Source organism: Falco punctatus, assembly GCF_963210335.1.
Source record: "Falco punctatus genome assembly, chromosome: 4".
Lineage (NCBI taxonomy): Eukaryota > Metazoa > Chordata > Aves > Falconiformes > Falconidae > Falco > Falco punctatus.
In genome coordinates, this window is record NC_137583.1 from 14,631,711 (window position 1) to 14,655,066 (window position 23,356).

At 42.2% G+C, this 23,356-nt stretch overlaps 1 long non-coding RNA gene across 1 annotated transcript in view; it reads left to right on the forward strand.

The window, feature by feature from the left end:
* Positions 1 to 14,860: 14,860 nt before the first annotated feature.
* LOC308062056 overlaps positions 14,861 to 23,356 on the forward strand; it is a 92,223-nt gene continuing 83,727 nt past the window's right edge. The window contains exon 1 of the long non-coding RNA XR_013927454.1: positions 14,861 to 22,304. This is a non-coding gene — a long non-coding RNA (uncharacterized lncRNA). The remainder of the gene's footprint in view (positions 22,305 to 23,356) is intronic.

The window sequence follows — 23,356 nt, forward strand, 5'->3', positions numbered from 1 at the left end:
ATTTTTGTATAGCACCAAGGGCTCCCTGTGCATACAGGGTTTATAAAGCTCTTGATTCAGCCTGAAATTGTATATCCTTCCAAACCAAGGAGAAACAATGGCCTAGCTCAAAACTTGCTAAGGCAAGAGCACAGTTTTCATAGGTGCCACCAAATCAGCAGTTCTAAAGCTGGTGGCCGCTGTTTCTGACTGAGCTGGTTTAGTTTAACATGGTGCTGTGTGGTTGCTTCACAAGAACATCCTTGAGGAAGCTCTCCATAATTTGGGATATCTAGAAATTACATATTCAAGGTAAAGCATTCCTCCTTGGCAGACCTACCACAGCAAATGTCCAGTAAGGATGCTCTCCAGGATGGCTGAGGTTTAACAAATGGAACAGAGTTGTCCATTGAAATTCAATGCCTGGACCAGATACCCCAGAGTAAGACAATATTGTTTGCCATCCAGTTTACAAAAAGCCTGTCAGTGCCTAGGCTGCTTATTGCCTGATGTACTGACAGACGTGGTCTTTTGGCTTCCACATGTCTCCAGCCATCTGCCCACAACCCTCTGGCACCTCGCTGATGGCAGAGGCCATCCTTTCCTATTGTGCCTTCTATAGCATCTAGTGTGGCGAAGTCTTGGGCCATGGACAAGAAGTCGTATAAATGGTAGTAACAAGCTACCTCACTGAGCCTGCCTCTGTGCCTCTCTGTCATACAGCCTATGTTTTTTTCAGTGTAAGAAGGAAAATGGAGGGAAACAAAGGGAACAACAAAAAAAACCCAAAACAAACAAAAAAACCCCAACAAAAAACCAGGAAGATTTTCCTTCCCTGAAGTGCAGGCTGAGAATCTGCCTGAAATGTGAGAATATATGCGTGGAAGCATGCAGCAGAAAGACGTCTGAATGAGACAGCAGCTTACCAGCCCTCATGCATTGTACTTACAGCTGTGTTTTTTCCAAATAAAACTGGAAATCAGCTCTTTCCCCTTCAAGTTAGACAGACTGCTGGGCTTCTGTTTTGCTGCTGGCCTGGGAAGGTCATCAGGGACTTTCTTCACCCTTTCCACACACTGCTGTATTCCTCACTCTGGCATGGTGGAGAGAGTGCCCCTTTTTAGAAACCGCATCACTGGACATTTGCTAAGGCAGGTTGCCAGGTTTAATAACTGATGGGCAGGAGAAAATTCTACGTCCCTGTCTTCTGACCTCAAGGAGCATTGAAATATAGCACCATAACAGTGCGCACATGACCCCTTGGAGGTGATTGTTCAGTACCATTTTCCATTCTTTCTCTCTCTTCCCCTCTTCCTTTTTTTCTAACCTTTTCATTCCCATTTCTTCTGTTCAGCCTGTTTGTGTATCTCTTCACCTGGCTTTTAGAATATATTACCTGAGATTTAGGATATATTTCTGTTTCCAGGTACAAAATTAAGATATTGCTAAGTGTCATCATAGATAATAATATAATAGTAGATCCCTTTGTCTGAAATGTGCTTTTAGATATTACCTTGGTCAGTAATTTAATTGAATTGGATAGTGACAACACGCTGACATTGTTAAGGTTAATGACCCAATGATTTACAAGACAAGGCACATTTACCGGCAAATGGATTTTAGTAATTGTTCTACTGAACAATGAGAATAACAATTTGTACATTGATCCACAAAGTCCTAGAGCAAAGCCTCTGTTCTTACTTCACCAATGCCCTGTCCATAAATTCGGTGTTGCTCAGAGAATGTTTTCTCGGCCCTGCTGTATTTTAACTGCATTGCACTGAATTTCCAATTATTTCCTTCAGTGTGATCCACAGCTTTTGCTGCCTGTATGGAGCAAAGCTGAGTAAGATGATGGCAAGAGAGTGTAGAGGAGGGTGGGAGGATGTGACCTGCATAGGTAGGGCAGTGTTTGGGCTAGATTGGTCTAAGAGTTTGTCCAGTTGGTGGTTGCATCTCTTTGACATGTTTAATGTCGGTTTCAGTAGGTTTGAATTGTTCTGTTTTCTTTGCCAAAATGCTGTGGGAGGCCATGCCAAATGGGATAGGAAAATTCTTTTTTAGTCAGGGCTATTGTCCTTATTAAATAATTTTGTAATCTTATATAACACAAAGCAAAAGTGTCTGTTTTCCTTGAATTAACGGTCATTGTCAGTGCTTAGCGTTTGCTTGAAGTATTTTCTGCTAGTTTCTTATCAGTTAAATCCCAGGTAATCTATTCTTTTTTTTTTTTTTTTTTTTTTTTTTTTTTTTTTTACAATTGTGTTTCTTGCTTGGAAGCTCATAATCAATTAATTCATTTTGCTTAAATCTTTTAAATATTGTGACACACAAGAAGTATTCAGCCAGAGCCTTTAAACTCCTGGATATAAATTGTTTGTATTGCTGGTTAAAGATTCTCATTGTAAGAGATGGTGTTTAACATCCTTATCAATTAATTATTACTGGAAAATGCAGTATTTAATCAGCATTGATCTGTTTGTTGTAAGGCTACATCACTGGCATTAGCTGAAACACGGAACAGAAGCGTTTATTGAACACGGTTGTCTTTCTTGCAGTATTATTGACAATGTTATCATTTCCATAGTGGTAATGGACCAGTAGCTGTTGGTTAGATACTCTTCGTTACAACACAGTTTATAAACTTCATTTTATTATCCTTAGCTTTATTGACCATTGATTTCTTCAGTTGTCCTTTTGCTTCCCTTATTAATTTTGTGTCATTCCTGACTTCTAGTGTATTGCTGCCAACTTTCTCTCTTTTACGTTTGATATTTATTGGCATTTCCCCCTGTTATAACTACTTTCACTACCCCTTCATGCCACAATGAGATTGCTTGTTCAAGCTTTTATTGCAATTGTCATCCGTGTGTTCTTCATTATGCTGCATGTGAGATAGACCCAAGTAAGATAGCAAGACTTCTGACCTTCAACGCTATATTAAATATAGCATTGTGCTTAGGCCTCTATTAGATCTTACATAGCAATATTTTTTAATAAATGAATACCTCTGGTTTTATCATCAAAAGTAAAAAGTGAGCATTAAGAAAGAAGAAAATGACTTTTTTTTTCTTTTTTTTTTCTTGTTGTAAAATGATATAAGCATGAGCTAAATGGAAATAACTAGGTTCTTTTAGTTTAAAGAAGAATGTTCTTGCTGCAGTTACCCAGTACAATGGTAGTGGTGGTATGCTGGTGAGTTTTTTGACAGGTATACAGGTTATTTACATCTCTCAGTGGGTCCACAGCCTGCAGATCAGGAGATACCGGGGCTGCAGAGGTTGGATGGGGATTAGTTTCCTGGTTTGCTAAACTACTGTCTGTAATTTCAGATGGAACATAGAAACCCTTAGAGGTACTCAAAAGAGTGGGAAGAACACAGCAGCGGAAAATATATTCTCCCTTTTGTCAAAAGGTTACTTTTGGGTTTAGTCCTTAGTGAAATAAAGAAGCAGACAGTAGGAAAGAATAAGCTGTAGATATTGAGAGGAACAGAGTGATGAATAAGGACTTTGGCCTTTTAAAGAACCAGTTGTAGCAGAGACTTGAATGAAGACTGAAACAAATTAAGACTTTGAAACTGTGTTTACAAATTAGAAAAAGAAGAGAAATGATACAAAGATAAGCTTAATAAGAGAGAAAAACTGTGTAAAGAGAAGCTGGAAGGATATATTAACTTAACCTTTGTGTTAAGCGTTCGGCTTACTGTGCAGTAGGAGGCTGTGCTATATGTAAAACTCCTACATATTTCCTCATTTTCTGTGGCACAGGCTTTTGCAGAAGTATTCAATGAAGCCATCTATAACTTTTCTGATTGCATTTTAAACATTTATGTTGCTAGCCTCCACATCTAATAAACCTGAGACTTTAAATGGACTGTGGCTTATTAAATCGTATCTTTTCTGTCAGTCTCATCATGGAGGGGTACTGATAATATTAACGTTGAATGGGACCAAACCAACGTTTCATTCCTTCTTGTGCTTGAAAATATCTGAACCCCAGTTCTTCTGCCTTGATGGCTCGTTATGTGTGATCTCCTGTCTCCAGTTATTTTCATATGGCATTTCTAAGGTCATTAATTTTCACTCTTGTTTTCCCAGTTACACAGTCTTACTGAAAAGCATGGGTTAAAGGCTTAATCCAGAGGTGCAAACAATTAGCTGCACATATGTTTGTTGTTATAATTACTCACCCAAACTATTATAAAAGGATGTGTTACCATCTGAATGTTAGATTGAAGGGTACAGGTATGCAATGGAAAGACTGGTTGCCAATTTGAAATAAAATGAGGAAATAATTACAAATGCTATAAATGTAAGGGAATGATAAAAGGTATATAATTTCATAAAAATTTTCATAACTGATGGTCATTTAAAAACTTTAAGGAACACAATCAGGAATAAGTTTAGAGATGTTTTTTAATTTAAAGTCTTTGTATTAGTTATTAGATCGCTATAAGCAAACCTTTGTCTTGCGTACAATCACAAGGAAATAAAAACCGGGATAAGTACTACAGGAAAACGTGCTTATGCCAACTATGTAAAAGGAATCTAATCAATGATGCTAATTTATTTCCAGATGAGATGTTTACATTTCCAAATTTCAGGGTATCTTCGTGTAGGTTTAGGTACAGCATAACATATATTAAGGTGTCATGCAAAATTCATCTTGGTCCCACCCAGGTCCAGAGTTTGAGCAATACTGCTGTTTCGCTGTGGTCCATCCTGGGGAGAAAAAGTCATCACTTTGCTTCCTCTGAATTTTTGCATAAAATTTTTAACCAATGTGGACTATCTTGTGAGGATTTTATACAAAGATATAAATTACATCATGTTTTTGCTCAAACTATATTCATATGGCTTTTAGGTCTGAACCAGTGTGTTGCTTTGTTCCTTCCTGGAGTACTAGTGTCAAAGAGAACACCACACAGCCTTGGGATTGCTTTTAGCAGGTGGGATGTGGCAGATGTAGGGCGTTTAGATCTACATTTATTTAAGGACTTTTTACAAACTGTCAAGAAGGACAAAGTGACAAGGTCTCAACACAGTCTGAACAGAGCTGGAACAGAGACTAATGCCTAAATAGGTGAAGTATAGTGCTTATGTAGAAGGCAACTGTAGGCAATAGTGTCAAAGCAGCAGAATGTTTAAGGAAGCTGCAGATGGAGAACAAATCCCCAGGTCTAGTCAGCAGAGACTTCACGGAGGGCAATTTCAGGAGAGTTTGTGTTAGGTTTGGAGAAGGAGAAGAAGGAGCCAGAGGAGGAAGATAAGGTCAAATCTGAGAGAGGGCACTGAGGCAGTCCCTGAAGAAGAAAGCAGAAAGGTTACAGAGCAGAATTACTGTTGACTCTGGTTAGTGGGAATTGTTGTGCCCATGGGATAAGTGAGGCATGTGGTGGGATGTGGGGAAGAAACTGGTGTTTACATCTTTTTCCCTTTCTCTTTGAAGAAATTGCTCAGCAAAAGCAGGTGAGCTGCATGCAGTGCATGGGTTGGAGTTTTATGGCAGGCGGTCTGTTGAGCAAAGCAATGTTGCTGTTAACACAGCTGTGTGCGCTGGTAGGAGACAGGTTAGAGAAGGGTGCAGAGGCAGCTGTAGCAGGTCTTGTAGACTCAGAAATACCCAGTGACCAGATATTTTTCCTGAGTGTTTAGGCGTGCAGAAGCAGGCTTGGATTTTGTGCAAGTTGTACAAAACCCATGTGCAGTGGGTGGGTTGCTGTCGTTGTTCCTGGAGCCTGATGAGTTCTCTCTTCATGGACACAAGCCAACATGATTCTTCCGACTCGATAATTTTCTCTCTTTGCCCCAGTTCGTTGTTTCCATTGCTGCTTTCCTAGGCTTGTCGGCAAGCAGTGCAAATCAAGAGATATGCACTAGGTCGATTTTGAATTAGAGAGTTTGACAAATGTTTTCATTTGAGAAGGCAAGCTGCCTCATTGTGCTTAGTTTAACACGGACACATTAGAGTGACAATGCTGGATTTAACTTTAGTTATCAACACTTTCAGCCTACATTGGTCTAAGTAATTGTCCTGTTTATACTCTGACAGGTTAAAATAATGTATTCTAGAATGAGAGTGCTTCTACGGAAGATGAAAAGCAGCCCAAGAGGTTTATCAGCTGTTACTAACTGTGACAAGCGGTGTGAGCTAGATGTATGGATAAATTGCTATTGCTCCAGAGGTTATTCCTATTAGCAGGAGACATATAAGAAACTCTAACAAGGCATTAATACACTACAGCTACTAAAAAAGCTCATTTGTCCTACCCAGGCTCTGGACTAACGGCACATTCTAGCATTTTCTTGATGCTGCACTGACAGGTGGTGATAGACCTTTAAATAAAACAAAAGCTCTACTAGGCTGTTGCGAAGAGTCGGGCAACTGCGAGGATTTAAAAGCTAATTTTTCAGAAAATAAACAAACATATTTATTTGAGATCTCAATACTATTAGGAACGATGTTTCTGGATTCCTCTTTACACATGATCAAATAATGTTGTGCAGATGGGACCTTGGCAAGGTAGGTAATTCCTGATAAATTTTCTGTCCAGAGGAAAGAAGTGTTTGGGTTGTTTTTTGTTCATTGGTAAGTGTTATTGGGATCAAAATAAAGTGATTGTTTAAACATGAAGTGTTCAGTTTCCTTTCCATCTGGAAAACGGTACTGGAAGTACCGAGAAATGGAACTCAATAGCTGAATGCTTTCAGTGTTTTTAAATAACAGAATCAAGCTCCTGCCATGGGCTCTGTGTGAGTGGCCTTCCATGGACTTTGGACTATTCATGCCATTCGGTGGGTTACTTAATTTATGCCAATGCAGTTTTCAGGGAAATGTTTAGAAGGGGTTGGCTCATGCATAGGCTAGTTCATCTATAAAAGCAAAGGTGTAGGAATTTTTTTAGCAGCAGAAACATGCCTCTCTGGAGTCATATGGAGGAATTGTAATTACTTGTGCAGAAAAGATGGGAGATTTTTGCATTGTTTTTTAAGAGAAGCTATGTAGAACTTTGTTTACCTTACTTGGGCTTGTTCTTGCTACCTGACATCATAGGAATAATTTCCAGCAGTGCTTGGCAGGAGCGAGCAAACAAGGGATGGGAGTGTGCATTTTCCATACCAGATGTAATGATGGAAGTTAAATATTGATGGGGTAATTTCAAATGGGAGTTGTGCGTGGTAATAAGAGGGCCAAAGCTGAAGGAAAGATTGCTGCAGGCTGATCAGTTTTTCCAGAGGGAAGTGGGTTTTGAGGATTGAAAAGCCCTGTGAAGGAGAGGGCAGTGCGGTATTGATGACAGACAACAGAAGCTGGGAGGAACATCATGAAGGCTTATGATAGGCATGCAATAATTGGAGGTTTAAGAAGGAAAGGAGAAAGAAGAGATGATGTAAATATGAGAACAACTAGCAGCTGCATAAGCAAAAGGGGAAATCATCCTAAAATGTGGAAAAATACTGAATAGCCATATGAGTAGAGAGTGTGGGACTGCCCCTTTTGGGAACAGTTCTGTAGTTTCAGCCAATAGTTTGGCCAGTCCCTTAATGTAACAAAAATCCTCACATCAGCTCATATACTCACCTCCCAGAAGAGAAAACCTATTTAGTTTGATTATTGCTAGAGTCCTACTTTGCAGTAATTGGAATACAAAGCTCTTCTGCTGCTGTAAATTGGCTGCCTTTCTGATACGCTTTACAACAAAGAAACCTCATAAATGTAGTTGTATGATTATTTTGACATCTTTGTAAATGGCCTTGCTGTAGGTGGAGTCCTGGGGAGATGGAGGGCTTGGGCAGAAGCAGAGCTGATGCGTCTGTTTCCTGGTGCATGAGGTAATCCTAAACTGCAGAAGAGTAAAATGCTAAATGGTGAAAACAACATCAGCAGCCATCATAACTTTATTTTCTTCCTTTGCTCCTCCTTTCAAACTTGAAGTGAAAATGTAGAAGGCAGCAAAAGCTTTGCTCTGGGGAAGAAGGCTTGCTGCTGGCTGGTGGTGCTGAAGGTGGGTGCCCAGTGCTGCTCAGCAGCTTTGCCTCACCTGGAAATCTGAGCAGCTCCCAGCCCAGCATGTGCTTTGACGAAAGAACATCTGGAAAGTGGGGAGTGCAGGGTTTTGAACACACATTCAACAGTCGTGAGGCCATTCCTCATGGGGAGCATGGGCTGTCTGCAGGATCAGGCCATGGTGGTTACTAGGGGAACCTTCCCCTTCCAATTAGAGCCTCTGTGCTAAAGAGGTCAACCTGCACAGACCTGGAGAGTAAAGGGGAACGTGGCACACCAATGCTTGCTCACGCAATGAAACGGGAGCTGGCAGAAATGGGACAGGTTTACCAAGGCTTCCCAACACCGCATGTGTTTTATTTCTGCATTTTTAATATATGGGTTGGGTTGTAACATTTTACAATGCGAGACTTGGACTTGTTTGTTACCTAGTGCCAAGATGGGCCTATTTAAGTATGTTTTCTGGCAAACACAAAAAACCTTGGGTCAGGTATCAGGATCAGTGTTGATTTTAAATGGCTGTCATGGGGAACCTGGTATTTAAAATGGGGAAGGAGTGTGAACAGGTCAGCTGCACCGTGTGTCCTCCTTGGAAGCTGCTCGTTGTTAGCCTGGTGTTTATTCATGAGGAGACTAGCATTTCTACGAGGCACAGGATATAAATATTTAGCACTGTCAGTGGAGAAGGAAAATATTGTTGGAACAATGTCTTCATTTGTCAGAGGAAAAATAGGGACTAATTTTTTTGAGAGAGATCACAATTAATTGCTCCCTATGAACTGTTTCTCTAAAGATTTCAGGCAGACGGATGCTCTTGCAGCAAGAGGAGTGAATGCCAATTGAGAGGAACATGGATCCATTTATAAAGCTAGAGAAATCATTCTGTCAGGCAGGATATAGGTACACAAATTAAGCAGGTATCAAAATTATATCGTCTCTTCAACAGCAGCTGCCTCTCAAGAATAGGTTATGGACAGGAATAACTAAAGATCTCGGCAGGCTGTAATTTAACTCTGACAGCACATGACTACAGTAGTAGTCACCTGCTAATAATAATGACAGGCAGTTTTGCCCCACTGCCCTGCAAATTCCCTTCCCTCCATCACTGCAAAAATTCAGCCTGTGATTCCTCTGCGCAGGAACGTCCTACGGAATCCTGGAACCATTCATGCGATGGTATGGGAATGGCTGCAGGGCTCTGCCACATGGAAGGGGCTGCCTGGCCCATGAATAATTACTTTATTTCAAAGTAGATGCCAAGATGGATTCTCCCATGTGAAGTCTGCAACTGCCAAAAGAAATTCCCCGCTGTGAGATGCAGGCTTCTCTGTGTCCTGACGGCTAAATCTGGGTGCTCTCATGGTTTGTGTGGGACTCAGCAGCCCATGGCAGCAGCTCTGCAAGCCATGGTCTCGTGCCATGAAATGTATGTAGCATAAGCACGTGAGGCGGATGAAGGAGGCAGTGATGAGCACAGGGTCACACTTGCTTTGCAGCAAACCTAGGAGAATGCTGCTGTTGGGTCCTCAGCCTGATGCCTTGCTCGCTGTGCCACGCAGACTTCACCCGGGGTGGCACAGTGTAGCCCGGAGCTACTGAGTCTCGTGCTTTACTCTGAGTATTTCTGCCACTCTCTATAATCAAAGACATTGTGTTATTTCCAAGGGATATGGAATTGGACTTTAAAGCATAATAAATGAAATATATCCCTCAAAACATTTTTAAGTCATAAGCTTGATATTGAGTAACAAAACTTGTGATCGTAAACACTTGCTTTCTTCCAAAATCCTGTTTCACATTGGAAGATGAAAAGAATGTGCTCAAAACCATTCCATACTTAGTATTCTTAGCCATGGCTTTTGGCTTTTGACATTTGGAAGTTGAAAGTTGCTGATGAAAGTTTCAGTTATTGCCCTCTAACTTTTGACAGTATTTTCCATAGACCCTGATATGACCAAACTATTTTCTACGCAGACCATTCTTTGAAATTTAGTCAGTTGTGCTCTTTCCTCATAAACATGTATGAGTCTATGCCTGGCCTTTGGTAAAATAAGAATAAGGCCTATTCCCAGCTTAAATCTTCCTAACATCCAAATTTCTTGCTAAGCCTCTACTGCTGCTGAATTTAATCTACTGTGAATTATCAGAGTTCAGTTCCTAGTATAAAGTATGTCTGACCTCTGGCTGTGCAGTTTTCTTTATTATCATTTTTGTGTGTTTGTTCATGGACATTTTATTGTCCAAAAAGTCTTGATGACCGGATCAGGATTTCTCACCTTATAAGCGGTGGCTGCTGGCAATTGAAAGGTCTGAATAACTTATTACTCTGACATTAGGGGAAAAAAAGAAGTCTAATTCTAATCCTTAATATTTACCTCATTATGATTTTTTCATCTTCCTGGAAAATACTGGAACCGTAACAGTTTTGGAAATGGGTTGAAAGTTTGTATTCTTGCATTGTCCTCTCCGTAACCTCTGCCGAACTGCTGTTTTGTAACTTTTAACAAGTACAGTAAATGACAAATGACATCCCTCGAGGTTTATTCATTCCTATTCTCATATACCACCTTTTAATTTGATTGATTTCAGTGCATTCTCCAGCTTCTGGAAATGCTCCCCAACCAATTCCTCAAGGGAAACAGTCACCCTGTAGGATTTTTTTTTAGGGCCACAGTTCACAAGACGAGCCCTATTACCAGGGCTTCAGGCACAGGTTAGGTAGCCAGTTGCCTATGCTGGAGACCTGTCCTGGAAGTAAAATAGAAACCAAGAGGTGGCTGTGGCCATGCATCTTTATGCTCAGCTGGTTTCTGTACCTGTCCATGCTATGTCCCTGCTTGGTGAGTGCAGATCTCCCCTCTTGCAGCCCCTTTTTCAGCTGCCTCCTTACTCCATCCTGTCTGCAGCAGAACCATCCCTTCGAGAGTGATTTCTAGTGGTGCAACTATGGTAACATAGAAAACGGGGAATAATGGAGCAGGAACTGGATTTTCTACGGGAAGGTGTAGAGGGGGACTATTTCATATGGCAGTTTTCCATCCATCAAGACCAGACCTCGTCAGGCTCCCAGACCCATGATGTCTCCCACATTCCTGCAGATTTGCCCTTGCCATTCGCCCGGTTCCTGAGAAGCAGCGCAGGTCCTGCTGCAGCCCTTGGCTGCCCCCAGAGAGCTGGAACTGTCTCTTGGTGAGATGGTGGTGGTAAAGTTGTCTGTACATCCGCACAAAAAAGGGCTGAGTTTGATAGCAACTCTTTTGCAGCTGCAACGTCCTGGGCCATAATAGAAGATTGTTTTACAGACACTGCTTACGTGGGTTGTATGGCTGTATGACAGGAATGGTGCTTTGTTAAGGGAGGGTGAGTCTTGGACTTCCATCTGTTTATGGACTGATGCCCTGGTTTGGAAAAAGCACTTACATCTTCAGTGGGATACAATAAGCAAATGTAAGTTTTTTAACTTAAGGCGGTATTGTTCAATACGCTCTCTCTGACTTCTTGTTCTGCCAGGCTTCAGCCCCACTGTCCGCAGCATTCCTGCAGTCACCCTGCATGCTCTCAAGGGAGGATGTGGAGGGAGCTGCTGGAGGCGTAACGTTTGCTTTGGTAGAAACTTATATTTTCAAAATAAACGTGCCTCCCAGATTTTAAGACTTCTAAATAATTATTTTCTTTGAGATGGTTCCCCCCTCACCCCTGCCTCGTAGCATTTCTGTTTGAATTTATTTTCTATGAAAAAGAGAGACTTTTCAGGTTGAGGAATACTGCCTTGGAAATTGTTTCATTTGTAGTTAGGGCTAAAGAGATTATTCTGACTTTTAAATCCCTAATTCTGGGGGGGAATTTCTCTCCTTCACAGAGATGCAGCTTCTATGGGTCATTGTGCCACTGCTGTAAGTCCACTGCCCACCTCTGTAGGAAGCCTTTAGCTTGTGGGACCCATCCAGCCTAACCTTTGAAGCTTGGATTTGAGGTGAACATCCTAGCATGAGGGTTAATCCCTGTCTCCAGTCAGCTTTTCAGCCCTTACTGTCTTTGCAGTAGTCACAATTTCCCTGGTGCACTGTGGGTCTGAGTGCAGGAAATCCGCCAACAGCAACACCACAGTTATCTCCCCAGCTCCCTGTCTTTCCAAACATGAATTCTTCTCTTTAGGAACTAAGTAGGAAAGAATTTAAAAAGAGAGATAGGAGACCGGAAAACAGATTCCTAGAAGTTGCCTCATCAGATAATCAAGATGCAGTGAGGTCTTTTTAATGCAAGCTGGAAATCACCTTGAAAATACTTTATAAACATCATCCTAGCTATTATCTCTGAATGCAGGGATTGATGTGGAGACTGGTAGTGAGAATTTGCCAAGCAGTGATGGTCCTTCACCGTGTCTCACCCCTTATTCCTGATAGGCAGCAGTCTCCTGGATAATCCAAGGACTTCAGGGAAGCGTAAGACTGTTGGGATGTTCCAGAAGCTTTGGAAAGCTGTGTGAGTGAGCAACACCCTTCTACACCTCTTGGAGTATGTGATCTAAAAAAAATAAAATAAAAAAACCCACCCAAAACTCTCATAATGGATGGAACTGTATTGAATTAATGTAAACTGTGACCGTTTTCCCAATGCTTTAATTCTTTAAAAGAAGTTCAGAGAACATTTTTAAAAAATAATTTGTGCCTTAAAAAATTTACTTACCCTGTTAGTAGATTGAGTCTGATTTCATAGCAGAGAATAGAAAAAGTCAGCAAAGTTTGCATTGGAAATAAGATTCAGTTTTTTAACTGAGTGTAATTAATAACTGAAACAGTTTAAAGGAAGCAGTGGCAGATTTGCCACCAGTGGGGCGTTCGAATCAACCAGGGATATCTCCTAAAGGCTCACAAAATGAAATTCCAGTTGTTGTTCTGTTAGAGAGCAAACCAGAAAAAAATCGTTAAGTATCTCTTTTGTCCTTGATCCACTATAAGGTCTATAAACATCTGCGTCCTCTATCTGTAGAAATTTTCAGGACTGAAAAGTTTTTGTAAAACAAAATGTTGTAAAATATTATAGTTCTGTGCTAAACACAAAGATTTTGAGCTTTCAAAAGCATTTTCTTTAGCTCTCTACATCTTCCCTATTTATGTATATTTTCCCTTTACATAAAATTGTGAAATTCTTTTTATAACTTAGTCTTTTATATTGTTCTTTTGTGCCCTTTCTACACTGCAATCATTTCTCCATCACAATTCTCTCGTTGCTATGTGATGTTCCACTACTCGTGTTTTTCTTTGATTTAGCTGTTAGTATTGTTTTAACTCTTTCTTTGCTTGCCAGTACTTTTCAGTAAATATATATATATATAAAAATAGACTGCATTTTCTTAAATAACCAGAAAGGTTCATTGTGAAGTCCTGAATGAATTGCAATTGCACTCAGAGCTGTAAAGAACATCTGAGCTCACCTGCACGGTCTAACTTGGTTTAACTTAGTCACTTCTTTCTGAAATAGCCCCTTTCCTCTCAGCCAACTACTGCACTCTGCTTCATCAGACTTAGAGAGGGAATTACTTGGGTCAGTTTAGACAAGGTTGATGACAGCACGCTAGCAGCAGGGCTTTGACTTTACATTTCAGAATTCACTCTGTGAAATGCATTCAGCAAAGTATGATGATATCTGAAGCTTATTACTTGGAAAAGCCAATGAATTGGTAGGTCTTCAGCTGCATGACTTGATCTGTGAATTGCAGCTGAGCTAAATGCCTTATTCCTAAGAAACTAAATTTGACTGAATTTTCTGATCGTAGGGGAGTTTGCAGTGGGAAGCAGCCCCCCAAGCAGGCCCTCGGTAGCTGCAAAGGTTCACAGCTGCTGTGGGGTGCTCACTGCAGGTACCGTGCAGTTCTTAGCATGGCTGGGATCGCTATTTCCCTGCAGGTAATCACAGCCTTTCGTCATGTCTCTTGCTGATCACACTTGTGGTTAGCTTACTTAACTGTAGGACAAATATACAGTAGGACAGTTATACAAATAACTGACTTAGCAGCCACAATGTGCATTAAGTAGCCTACGTGGATCTAGGTGTATTCCTTCCCTATTTCTCTCCCTGGAACAGTCTCATTGGTTTCTGTGCCAGTGGGGAGCATGGAGCAGAGCAAGAGGGAATCACTGTCCCCACTAGACTTGCTCGCAGCTCTGTGTTTCCCTCCTTCCTTGGCTGGAAGAGGATGCTACCACGGTGCCCCACAGTTTTAGCCTTCTGCTAAAGATTCTTGATGAGGGCTCCCAGCAGTGTGTTCAATTTGTGCAGGCCAGGTAGAGCTCTAATGCAGAAGCAAACCTGCTATAACTGCAGCCAGAGAAGCCTGCAATGAAATATCATACAAAACGCTGGGGATACTTGAGATATGCCTGAATCCTAGAGGAGAAATCAAATAGGAGCATCAGATATTAGCCTATGCGTCTCTGAAAGCCTGCTCGCCAAATGTCTTTTTTTTTTTTTTTTTTTTTTTGTAGATTTGTCAGCTCAGAAAACTCTCCTGAAATTCCAGTTGCAATTGTGACAGACAAACTCCCTGTCCTCAAGCTCAGCCCCCAAATCAGCTTCACACTAATTGCTTTCCTGATGCTTGCTTAGGCTAATGAATACTAAACATTGCAGAGCATTCCTGTTCTACTCAGAAGATCGGTTTGCAAACTGTGCTTTGGAAACAGTGCAGCACCCACCTGCCTTGCCTGCAGGAACAGAGCACCAGTTGCACCCAGATGAGATCAGGAGGTACCTGAGGCTTTCCATGTCCTATTAAGGTGTAGAAGGCAGTAGTAGAAGAATTTTAGGAACTGTAAAACATATCATGGGAACTAGTAACGTTGCACTCCATTGGAAATGTAGCCTAGTAAAGGCGGTGCTAAGGATACGAAGAAAGTAGAGTGCTGAGGGCTCCTGCAAAGGGCTCCGCGCTGACCAGAAGCTTTGTGACCAGTATGGCAACAAAGAAGCAAATGGTCTCTGATAGTGAGAGCCCTTTCATTAGCTAATTATCAGCTGCTTATTTATCAGCTGTATTTGGAGAAGGGCAGATCATACCCAGCTCACCTGTGGCCAATATTTTATTGTGCTTAGCCTTTGCTGGGTTATGGGGACTCTTTTCACATATTGGCTTTTTCATTTAGTTGCTTTAAAGGGAACTTAAGCTCTTCTAACAGCATGGATCATCCCTATTCAAACAGTACCTCTTTGACTTACTAGTCCTTTTTAAACTATCCTACCACAGGACTTCCATTTTCCTGGAGCCTTTACCCCAGTTTGCTTTTCCAGGGCTTGCTTTTCACACCTGGGGGAGCTGCCTAGCAGGTGCTGGTTTATAATTGGCTGTGGTCTCTGCTTCTTCAGCTGGTGGCTACTGCTGAGCTTCATTCTTACTGTTACGGGAGGTTAATGGTAAGCTTTGAGCAGTTGTTTTAGCTTGGGAAATAGAGACTACCATGTTACTTTTGCTAGCAGTAAGCACACTTCAGTTTTTCTCTATAATCCCAACATCTTGCAGCTCTCTCCTGTGCACAGAGACTGCGCGTTCCTTAATGTAGCAAGTGACCTTGGACCTGTGTGTCTGCTTCTGATAATGTACCTTCGCTTTGCTTGCTTAGTGTGAATTACCTTGGAATAATTGGGCTGACAGTTGCTTGGCAGTGATTGTGCCTGTTGCTGCAGGACTTCTGTAAACTCTGACAGCATCAGAGCTGTGGTGTGCTCCCCAGCGCAGGCAAATGCATCCACTATTACTGAATTTCTTCCTGCATGTAAAATGTATGAATGCTCCGTGTGTTGCATTGCTCTGGCCAATTAAACCAGCTGCAGAAGTATGCTCTGCATTTGTCCATCCCTCTCTAGGTTCATGCTTTCCATGCATTCATTCACAGAGAGGTTTCTGAAAGTGCTGGGTGTTAGACTGACGGTTCAGGCTGTACAGCCCAGACTTGCTTCTTGCTCAGCACACAAAGGTCACAGTATCTCTGAGCACTTCTGAACAACCTAACTGATGTATGCGTGAGCCTGTATGGAAATCATTTTGCATGTAGTTGATGGTCAGGTTCTGGCAGTCACACTTGTCTCTAATTGTTATTTTTTTTTTAGTTAATTTCCATTGTTTTAAAAAATTATTTTAAATTTCAAGTGCCTGGAAATGTTTGTTTGCAGCAATTTCCTTCAAATATGTATTGTCCCAGCTGCATCTGTGTTTGTTTTGTTGAGGTGCAGGAACTCCTAAACATTGCTGAAAGTGAGGGCTTGGACACTGAAATACAACAGGGCAGCATGGAGAGATGGCTCAGGCTAACGAAGGGTCCCACTGTATAGTCAGAGCTAATGTACCAGAACAGGTCAAATTAGGCCTCCTTCTCTACTGTGTTTAAACACAACTTGCAATATTTCCCCACCGTTTTCAGGCATTATTAGCGCTTGCTGTATAAAGTATTAAACAGGTGCTCTCCATTTATCCACATTAATGATTCAGTGCAAACTTCTGCCTTCCCATTAATATACACTAACCTCATTCAGTGATAAAACTCGATTTAGTCTCCAAATTACCTCAGCACAAAATTTCTTGGAGCAGCACTGCCTAATAGTTCAGGGCTACGTGAGCTGCTGTGATAGCCAAGTAACAACAGTGGCAGCATCTTCCTTTGAGGCTTGGTGGAAAAAAGAATCAATCCAGCCCATAAAGAGAGACACAAATAAATTGCTAAACAGTATAATCCAATGATACCATACATCTCAGAAACGAGTGCCTCAAAAATCAATAAAAATTGAAATTGAAAAGGAGGAGTTGTGGTTGTCTAGATAGAGGTGTGTTGAAGAAGGTTCAGGTGAAGGTGCCATCCGGCTGGGTGCCAGGCTCTAATGGGCAGGGCTGGCTCTGGATATGGGGGAGCATGCTGACAGGGCAGAGTATACAAACAAAAAGGTGATGCTTGTCCACACTGGTGGGGGTCATGGGGAGAACAGGAGAGGGAGTGTTCTTTGGGATTTGAGGGGCTGCTGCACCATTGCTTTTGCACCTCGACAGCTTTCTTGCATTTGGAGGCAGAGATGGGAGCAGGGCGGACTGCTCGGTGCCTGGGCTCTTGTCTGGGCTTTGCTTCAGTGGGAGGGTGAGGTGTTGGGTTTGGGGCACCTCTATACTGCTGTGCCTATAGGCTCTGTTTGTAGTGTTCTGGCTCCCTGGCCTCCAGAGATAGTGTTGGACACCCCTTTGTTGTGCCTGTGCTGGAGTTTGTGTGGGGCACTGGGGCTTGGTGTGTGCTTTGGGTGAAGGCGATTGTGTTGGAGGTTGCTGCTCTGTTTTTTGTAAAAGAGCTTGACTTTCCTGTCTTGTACAATGCACTGACCCATGTCCCCAAGGACAGATTTGAAGTTAAGATAATGTGGATTTTGTTGCTTTGTTTTTCCCTTGACTTTCTTGTGGACCGGAGGGTGCAGGTTTTTGTCCTAAGACTGCTGAGTGGTGGGTGCTAAGGGACCCCTCAGACTTTAATTTTTGTTCTAGTTTTGCATTTTTTTTAAAATGCCATTAAAATCCAAGTCTTCCTGCAGAGCATGAGCAGACCCAAGCTGTGCTGCTTGCTAGCTCAGATCTGTTTTCTACCCTGCATGCTCTCCTTATTGCTCCCTTTGGAGTCTGCTGGCAGCAAATCAAGCATGGCTTGTCCTTCTTGGTTTGCAGCAGCCTGCTGTCTCCAAAGGTTTTTGAGAACAGTAGGGCCATTGACTCACTCTGGTAGCCAGTTCCTCTAGGTATCCTGTTAGAGCCGCATGCATTTCAAAACAACCACGGAAAGAAAAAGAAACAAAGAAGAAAAGAAGAAGAGAGAACAAGGCAGAAACAAGTAGAGAAAGAAAGGCAAGGTAGACATCTGCCAGTCACCTGGCAAGGCAAGGAAGAGCTAAATAATCCAGAGAGTGACTTGCACAGTCTGAGCTCAGTTCCTGTTGAACTGAGTCTGCTGTCTCCCAAACGGTATAATTTAAAATCATTTGCTGCAGTTTTAGGCAAGAATTATTAAATGAATATTAATCAGTCATTAAATTCTTTGAAACTGCTTCTTCATTCTGGGCTGAATGAGGCCATTTAGCTGCGGCGTATTCAGCATGTTAATGTCTTTGTGTGAGTGGGTTTCTCCCCCGCCAGAGCCACGCGACACACTCAGCCCTGGTGACGATGGAAATCGTTCGGACCAGGCGCCTTTGGGTCTGGCCACTTGCAGTTTTTCCAATTCCTACAAGCAATGCGTGACAGCAGTTTGAGGAAATGTCAGCCCAGCCTCTGCTCAAAATCCCTCCCTACCTGCACTGAAACCAGTACATTCCCTTCAAATTAGGGAAGGTTTGATTGAAATGCTTTCCTCCTTCCCTTTCCGTGTCCCCCAGGCCAGTGTGTATCTTGCCTTTGCTCCTGGTGCATTCAACTCCCAATCCTGATTCCTGTGGCAGGAAAAAAACCCTTGCCCAGCTCCTGAGTCATGCAGAAGCTGAAATACTGAGGGGGAAACTGCAGGCATCTTAACGGTGGGTGTATTTTTGCTGCCAAGACACCAAAGGCATTGCTCACGAAGGAGCAGATGTTAATGGTTGTTTGGAAAATAATCCCTTTAGAAGAACATCATCTCCCTGGCTTGACCTGTACCCCGTGCATCCGTGCCATCTAGCACCGCGCCTGCTCTCTCCAGATGCAGGAGGCAGCGGGTGGCTTGTGAGGGGCGCAGGGTGGGGGTACTGGCTGTGGCCCAATGCTTACCCGTGTCCCTGTGGGGCCAGGCTGCCCACCCGAAGCCCTCTGAACTCTCCCCCTGCAACTTCTGGTGCTTTCTTGGCCCTAGAAAAATGTGAGAGGCTTGAGCTGGTTAAAGGCAAGTATTGACTAGTGCCAACTCAGCCAAACACACCACATTTCCAGAGATGTCACAGTCCTCTAATTCTTCTTTTTCCAGATTTCTCCTTCTTCCATATATAACAGCAAAGATGGGGAGAAAGGAAACTCTGGATTAATTCCTCCAGCCATCTTTCCTTCTCCAAGGTCTGGCAGTTGTGGATAAGCAGCAAATACTAGTTAAATTCTGGTGTGTATGTAGTGAAATCCTGGAACAGGTGTCTGGCCCTGTGTTTGGACTATGTGCCAGCAACAATCATCATTGAAAACTGTAAGAAGGAAGAAATCTTCTTTTTTTTTTTTAAAAAAAAAAAATATTTTATTTGCCAGGATGACTTGTGGCAGGGGATCTGGAAACATTTCTCAGAGGATATCTAGAAAGTAGCTCTTTCCTGCTTACTCTTGAAAAGATTAGTCCCTGCAAAACGTGCCTGCTGAGCAAGGTGGCTCGGTGGTTGCTGCTTCTGTGGAGCAGAAAAAAAGAAATGCAAGGTGGTACCTGGTGGACCGCTCCTGGCTTTGATGTCACAGAAAAGGCCTTTGGGTATAAAGCAAACTCCAGTGAGGTGTGCGGATCTAGAAGCAGCTGTGGAAGAACTTTCCAGATATGTGGGACACTCTCAGCATTTGTGGCATTGCCTAGGTTGTAGCTAAAAGCATTCCTTAGACAAATCATTACAGAACTCACCCAGAGCGCTACAGATTGCTGACTAATTATCTCAGAAGGTGGCATGTTGCTGGCTTGTTGTTTGGTTTTCTTTTTTTTCTTTTTTCTTTTTCTTTTTTTTTTTTTTTTTCTGTTTAATAATTAGCAGGAGCAGGAACAAGGCTCAAAATCTTATAGCATGTGTCAAACGTTTATGTGTGCATGTGAGTTTTGTCTAAGGATATAGTGGTGAGGTTTCACTAGCCTAATATTCCTGGAGAGGGTATTCTGCATGGAGGACTATTACTCCTGTAAACAATTCTGCAGGTTATAAAAGGTAGAGTGCTTATAATAGTTTTTAAACTAAAGAAGTCTCTTTTGTGTATGTTTCACTGAGATTTTTTTTTATTTTCATTGTCAGCCGTTCTTTTTAATGATACATAGAGTGAATAAACCAGAAGGAAACCACTAAGCCCATGCAGGAAAAAAAAATAAATTAGCATGTTCTCATGCTTTCAGGTCTAAAAAATAACGAATCATTAAACCTTGAAGTCACATGGACATTACCAAATGGGTTTGAAATCTGCTTGGGCCTGAGAAGCTATAGAAAACCTGTCAAGTGACTAAAATAGATACTGATGGTGATGTAAGAAATTGGAAACATCTATTAAACAGACGCAGCTTTCCATTTCCTAAAAGTTATTGGTTGGAGTAGTGCAGCGCTTCCCCCGGTGTGCATGTGCTGCAGGGGGACAGCCACAGGCAGAACCTAGTTAACTGAAAACATCACAACCAGTAAAAAGCACTGTTTTCCACTTACTCCTGTTTTTTAGGGGTTTATTTTGTTGCAGCAGCAGAAGGCATCAATTCAATATCAATTCACCTTCTGGGTGGGGAGAGGGATACAGATATTGACTTTTAATTCTTGATGAAGCCTGTGACAACACTAAGCTTCCTAAAATTTAGACTAAGTGCTGTTTGGTACAACACGGGGCACCGGCTAATCCTGTGTTCGGTAAACAGGCAAAGCAGAGATCTGTTTTGATTTCATGCTTTCTAGCCAGGAACAAGGAAGGGGTTATTTTCCATTTAATCCTTTCTTTTGTCAAACTGCTGAACACCAGAATTTCTTACTGGCTGAACTGAAGCTCAGCCTCTCATACAGGGTGTCTTATTCATCAGAGATGGTGCTTCCAGCCAAGGGAAAAATGTCATGTCTCTTTTTTTTTTTTTTTTGTGTAGATGATGTGGAGTCATTACCTACCTGGAGTATCCCCATACTCTGGTGTGGTTCATGCCTGCTGTTTGCTAATGTCCAGTGTCGTTGTGTTCGCTTCTCTGTGGCCCTTCAGCTTTGGGAGTGCCCTGTGGCCAGGTTTGAGGGAAGCTGGTCTCGGTGCCTGCTAAACAGGCATCTGTGTGTAGTTTTGCACTGTGGTGTGGTTTTAAGAAAAACAACAGAAATTCTTCATGTGGGTGATGCATTTGTGTGAGATTCTGTGCATAACTTCAGTCAGCAATGCAGAACTGCGTGGGGGCTAGATCTGTTCGGAGGCACCTTCAATGATGTGCTTTTCATGCTCAGACCCCTGGGACAGGTCTACTGTGAGCACATTAAATGCACTGCTCCGCTGGCTGCAGCTATTATGGCCTTCTCATGACAGCCGGCAGCTCTTCATGTGAGAGAGTCTATTTTGACCTTCTTTTTTTGGAAGCTGATTGCCGGTTTAGTTGTCCTTTTCTGCCCATTTGAGATGGTAATGTGAGAAATGAGAACTGACTGCATTTTAAGTGCAAGCCCTGACAGAAACTGGGTATCTACACATCTTTGTGGAACAGTTCCAGCTCGGAGCAGGAAGAGGAGCGCTGCTGTAATACTGACCTGGCTCTCGGGCTCTGCTTTTCAGAGGAAAATATACTGCACTAGAAAGTTAAGTCAGCAAAGCTTCTTATGACCCAAATTCTAAAGGGAAAACCTGAGGCAAATGCTGGGAAAGGAGCTTCATCAAAGGCAGAGAAATACAATATTCTCTGTCTCTTTCTCTCTAAGAAAACCTATTTAAAATGTAATAGAGGAAATATTTTGCTGATTCTGATCCCTGGGTAGCGGAATGTTAACTGCTAGGCTCCAGCTTGAATTCTCCTGTTGTGCTGGAAGAATATTCCCCTGTGTAAAGCAATCAATGATCCCTTTTCAGAGGAGAGTGCTAGCTGGCCACATCCTGCTGGATCCTGGACTCCAGGTGCTCAATTGTGTTAAAAAGGTATTAAAAATACATTAAATACTCTGTTCACGCTATTTTTCTCCCCTTAACTACAATGCCTGCTGCAGAGATGCTATGTGATAATGAATGTGTTGAGAAGTGGGAGAGGGTAGGTATCAGTATTTTCTTTTTTTCTTTTAGAATTTAAAATTGGCTCTAATTGCAAAATGGATTGACTAGGAAAACATAGGAGCAATAATCTCATAATTTGTGAGCTTGAGGTATAATCTGCTTTTAGGAAACATCTCTTCCTGGAAGGCCTTTGCTGAAGGCTGCTGAAACTTCTTTCCACTGATCTAGATGCAATTCATTTATTCCCTGATCTCTGCTAGCTACCATTCCAATAATCAATTGTACTTTTTCTTTCTTTGTCACAGTGCTGTTTTGGCTGGGGTAGAGTTAACTGTTTTCATAGTACTGGTACGGGCTGTGCTTTGGATTTGTGCTGGACGCAGCGTTGATAACACACCGATGTTTTCATTACTGCTGGGCAGCGCTTACAGAGCTGGAGGCTGGGGGGGCACAAGGGGTCAGGAGGGGACACAGCTGACCCAAGGGATGTCCCATACCATATGGCATCATGCTCAGCATGTAAAGCTGGGGAAGAAGGAGGAGGGAGGGGATGTTCAGCATCATGGCGTTTGTCTTCCCAAGTAACCGTTACACGTGCTGGAGCCCTGCTGTCCTGGCGATGGCTGAGCACCTGCCCGCCCATGGGAAGCGGTGAATGAATTCCCTGCTTTGCTTTGCTGTGTGTGTGTTTGTGTGTGGCTTTTACTTTACCTATTAAACTGCCTTAATCTCCAACCCACGAGTTTTCTCACTCACTTTTAGTCTTCTCTTCACCCCATCCCACCTGGGGGGACTGAGTGAGCAACTGTGCGGGGCTTGGCTGGGGTTAAACCATGACAGGCACTAAGGCAATATAAAGAATGATATTGTCCTGCTGGTTGGCTGCATCCTGTTTGAGTAGTTTAAGTACTTAAGTAATTAAGACAAGTTTAAGTACTTGTCCTAATTGTTTTGTGCTGTCAGTAAACTCGGTTGATGGCATTCTTCCCATCTGGTCCAAGCTGTGACTGGTCCAAGATTTCTCTTCCCATCCCTATTTTTTGTGCTGAAAGACAGAAACAGGTAAATTATGGACTGTGAGCTATAGACATATTCGCTTTGGGGTAAATTTGAAGACGTTAACATCCTTTTAATGAAAACCCCACACTTTTGAAATAAAAATCAGATGTTTTCCTTTAGGAGAGCATATAGCATTTTGGCACTGCCTAAGATATTTTTGTTTTTTGATTAAATGATGCTGTTAACAGAAACTGAATTTTTCTTACGGAAAACTGTTTCTTTTAAAAATGCCTCCCTGTTGTATTTGTGCAATACTTAGGACTGACCACTGTGTTTTGTGAGGTCATGTCATCCTCTTGCTCTCCTTTCTCACCTTTGATTATGCTTGCACTGAAAACACAGGAGGGTGAGGGACAGAAGCATTTAGCACGTTTTTTCCTTATAACTTTGCAAAATCTATTGATTTCATACAAAACTAGGCTTTGATCATTA